Here is a 5,207-nt window from a genome sequence, read left to right as displayed (position 1 = left end):
TTCTCTGTCAGTATCAAGATAATTTGGGTCGGGTGTCAATTACACCAACATGCAATTGGATCTCCTTATGCAACACATGACCATTCAGTGACCCATAGCATATCCAGTTGTGTACCCGTATGTAACACTCCAAATCAGGTACACCTTTGAAACCCTTAAAAATGAGTTAATTGGAAAAAATAATCACTCTCTTACGTTGGACGTACCTAAGGGTACGCTTAGCGTAATTTGGGAGAAGGATCGTGAAGGAGCCTTACGTACGCGGGGCGTACGTAAGGGTACGCCGAGCATACTCAACAGAGGGCCAAAAACCTAATTTCCGGACTTAAGACCTATATATACATCCTTAACTCATTTGAGTCTTATCCTAAGCAGCCTCCTTCACCTTCAAATGTCTATGGAAACCCTAATACCATTTGTGAGTGCATTTTGAGCTTTAAGAGTGCGTGATCCTTTTTAGTGTTCATTCAAGGAGGAGAAGCTGTCAAGGAAGCTTGGAGTGTCATTTGGTTTCAAGAATATGAATATAGTCGACCTTGAGAAGCTTCTGGAGGTATAAATCTTGGACCTTACCATCTTATTGATGGGTTTTGAGCATTCTAACACTTCCTAAGTGTACATGCAACCCTACTAACCTTGGATCCATGTTTGTCTAAATACATGCAAAATTTGGTTTCCAAGGTTCATAATCCTATCTAGCATACATGAGGAACTTTAATCCTAAAAGGATATCTAGAAATACATACCTTGTAGTTGATTTTGATTCCTTGAAACCTTGAGAGCCTAGCACCCCAAGTGTGATGCCTCAAATGCTTCACACAATGCCAAATGCCTTTGGAATGACCTTTGAGAGAATACACACACTCTTAAAATCGGCCTATCCCTCACTTCTCTTTGTGTAGCCGATTTTGGTGGATAATATGTTCCTTATATAGTGTTGACACATCTAGGGTTACACCATGTAATCCCTAATGTGTCATGACTCTTCATTTCCATGACCTATGGGTTTGTAACTCCCATGGAGCATCCTATGGGTTTAACCCAACTTGATAATCCATGGAGCCTTTTAGCCCACTATACAAGTTATGGATGATTTACATAATCAACGCATATATTTAATTAGTTATCTTTTGATCACATAATTAATTCCAAATTAATTCTTGATCAATACTAATTAAATACAACTATTAATATATTAGAACTTATAATATATTAATAAACCACAAGTGTTATTTCTCTCATTTAGTCTATCCAAATGCATGATGCCATGCAACCCAAATGGACCATGCCGGGTCGGGTCAAGTACATACCAGAAATAGTTATGGACTTAGACACCTTATCCAACACTTATTCATTTGATTTAGCAAGGGTTTTCTAGTTTTGTCCCTTTGGTTGATTTTGGACCTCCTCTTGTGAGTTAAGCAACTCTAGAGGATGGAAATGACAGATTTGAGGTCCCTTGGTCTTTTGTCAACATAAAAATGGAGTCTTGGTGAATGTTTTGACCTCATGCATGAGTTAAGAACCTTAGAAAGGTCTTAATGGGGGTGTTGGCAACATATGAAGCATGCAAAGGCATAATGTTGCCAACTTTATGCCCTAGGTCATCTTAATAAGCTTAGATCTGACTTTTGGACATAAAAGAATCGATTATTAAGCACTTAACGGAAAAAGTGCCTAATTAGTTTGTACACTGGACGTAACCCAGTGTACGCTGCACGTACTAGGGTGGTACACTAAGCGTACACATTACAGATGAGCTTGGATCTGTTTTGGGCCTTTGAGATGTTGGGACTCATTTGGTAAATGGACTTGGTTGCATTTTGAGAATATTGGGCCATTTTATCTGTATTGGGCCATTGGTGTTATGGTATGGTCTTATTGATCCAAGAGGCCCATTAATGATTTTAGACATGGACTTTAGGCCGATTAACAATGAAAGGATAATTGGGACTTTTTGGAAGGACTTAGGGTTGGGTTCCCTTTGATTAAGTAAAGTCCTAACATTGATTAATATTATTATTCAGCATAGGAGGTTATGGACTGTTAGGAGAGAAGCTTCCGCATTTAGTAGACAGAGGTGAGTCTTCTCACCATACCCATGGGTCTAAGGCACCAAGGCCGGCCCATGTATTGTTGTATGGATTGATATTTGGTTATGTGATATGTCGTTAGGACATTTATATGAAAGACCCCAGGAAGTTCCCGAGGCAGCCTAATTAAGACCATGTGAAGGTTCCCATGACATCTAATATAAGTCCTTGGAGGGTTTCCGGGGATTCTTAGAATGTGGATTTTTTAGCTCATATGATATTGCATGACTTGTGTAGACCGCGTGGGAGTTCCCGCGACAATTAGCCAAGACCACGTGGGGGTTCCAGTGGTGGCTAGTCAAGACCACGTAGGGGTTTCCTGTGGCTTTTGGAGTAAGACCTTGGAAGGTTTCCATGCATTCCTTATATGTTGTATGCATGGCTTATGTATAGTTGTTTTAGCTCGTATGATATGTTGTATATGGTTTGTGTGTGGTTATACTCTGGGGAACTCACTAAGCTTTCAGCTTACTGTTTACGGATTTGTTTCAGGTACATCAGAGCCCAAGGGCAAGGGAAAGACGTGATGGCACGTCATGCACTCTCTCCTACTCTTTCACTGATATGTTATGGGACACTCTGATGTTTTTAAATAAAGTTGTAATGATTGTGGATTATAAACAATTATCTTGGGATTTCATGGTTTATGCAAATGTGTTTGATTAACTAAAAATTAAAATTTTCTTTTAAAATTTGGGTCGTTACACCGTATATACCAAATTAGGATTAGTTATGGAGAGAACAACCAGGTAAAGCGAGTGGTAGTGGAGGTGGCCACAACATAAAGGATGTGGAGTGATTTATCCTTTTATTTGAATGGGATTAAAAACAATTTCTTTGTGTTTTGTTTGGTTTGTTTTGTTTTTGTTGCTTTGTTTGCTTGAATATTGGTAAATTAGGATTTGGATATATTTTATTTGATTCTTGTCTCTAGACTTTTAGGAATGTTTGAGTTTGGGAGAGGAGTAATTTTCGCAAGAGTCTAATGAGTTCAAGAGAAAGGATACAAAAGTGGCGAGAGAGGTGAGATTTGAGCATTTCAAGCATTATTTTGATCAAGCGAGAGATGAGTCATGTTTCCAGAAGTAGAGATATTTATTATTGTCCAAATTGTTAAAGAAATTTGCTGAAGAATGCACTCATTTTTGTATTTTCACTACCACCACGGCGTGGTAAACCTCACCACGACGTGGTGTTGCTAACAGAAAACAAAAAACAATTATGCCACCACCCAACACGATGTGGTCCCTACTACCACAAGGTGGTGACTTCTCAAGTAGAATTTTAGAGTCTTGTCCTATGCATTATGACATATAAGTGTCCAATTGCTAAAGTCAAGATTCGTAGCGGTCAACCACTTCCGTTTTCACACTTATGAGCGAGCGATCCTACACACAAGCAACATGATTTATGATGTAAGTTGTATCCTAAGAGACTCTATTCCCTTTACTCTGTTTTCCTTTTATGTATTGTATAGCATGCAATGAGGGCATTGCATCAAATAAGTGTGGGGTAGGGTATATTGCATTAGGAAAAAAGCATTAGTTTTTCAGAAATTGCATTGCTAGTTTAAAAATATGCATTCATATAGACTTCAAATAATTGTTTAAATTAGGAAAACCTAGCTAATTAAATTTTTTGCTAGTATTGGATGGGATGATCCGAAGAGAGCCCAAATGTTTACCCGAGCCAACATATGTTATAGTATACTTGTGGCTTCCCATTATTAGTGAAAACCCATGAGATATGAAAGATAATATGGTAGCTTTTATGATGTAATAAGTTCATCAGCATGTACCTGAAATCCATCCAGGAAAGCTTATAGAGTCATTACACTTAGGCTAATACCTCTAACCAATAAAGGTTGAAGTTAAGCTCCTTGTAGGACTTGAGTGGAAAAAAGTGATATATATATATATAAGAGAAATTACCAAAAAGCTGAAGAATTTTGGTGTTGTCAAAGTATGAAATCCAAAGATTAAAATTCTGAAGAAATCCAAAAAGTCGAAGATTCCAAAAATCAAACAAAAAGGTGGCGAATTAAAAAAAAATTGAAAGGCAATTAACAAAGAATGGACGAATTTCAAAGAGCTCCATTATGGTATCAAGTTCTAATTTTTCTAGAATTCATGTATGCTTGGTACTTTAACCAAAATTACCTTGAGGTTAAGAAAGATTTATGTGGATGGATTCGGAGGGATTTAAAAATAAATGTCGTATAAGCTAAGGGGTGAAGGTTCATAAGGAATGTGAGTATATAGGAAAGGGGAGTTTTTTGAAACCATAGACACAAATACATGCATTGTGGTCTTAGGATTATAGTTGGCTATGAAATGGATTATTTTATGCAATATTGGTAAGATGAAAAAATAATCAATTTGTTTGGGGGAAGCAATGAATAAGTTTGGGATATTTTGATATGTGTATATCTATACATATAATTTTACATCATATCATAATATTTTTAGTTACTTTTATGCCATTTATAAAACAAAAGGTACTTAATCTGTTAGGTAATGTGTTGCAGAGCTAAAAGACATGCTTGGAGCAAAAAGAAAGTCAGAAGGTAGAAGTTTGAATCAAGTATTAAAATAAAGAAAAAAAATACACTCTCCATGTCGTGGTGACATTCCCACGACGTGGTGTTTTGGAGTGTCATGATTGATTTAGAAGACTTGTTGAATACGGGATAACCATGAAGGCCACAATGTTCTGGACTTACCACGTCGTGGTGATCTATTTTTGGGGAAAGTATAAATACAATCCAATCTCCTCCGAAATTACAACTTTTATTGGAAGCTACTGTCAAAATTTGAAGTCCTAGTATCCATTTTGAAGCTTGGAAGTAAAGAAGTCGGTCATAGCTTGGGAATCGAGAGCATTAAGGCAATATAACCCTTTATTGCAATTTTCTACTTTAGTTTAATCATGTTAATATAATGAATTTGGCTTTTCTGAGTTTGATTGCTGAAATCATGGGCTAAAACCCTATGAATTTTATTTAGTGTAAGTTTGCTTGACTTTTTATGGCTTGATTTATGGTTAGGATTGGTTATTTGTTACTTTAGCTTGTTTAAGAACCTTTTATACTTATGAGATCTACTTTTTTTGTTT

Source organism: Lactuca saligna, chromosome 6 (assembly GCF_052625555.1).
Source record: "Lactuca saligna cultivar CGN05327 chromosome 6, ASM5262555v1, whole genome shotgun sequence".
NCBI classification, from domain to species: Eukaryota; Viridiplantae; Streptophyta; class Magnoliopsida; order Asterales; family Asteraceae; genus Lactuca; species Lactuca saligna.
This window is presented reverse-complemented; position numbering follows the sequence as displayed.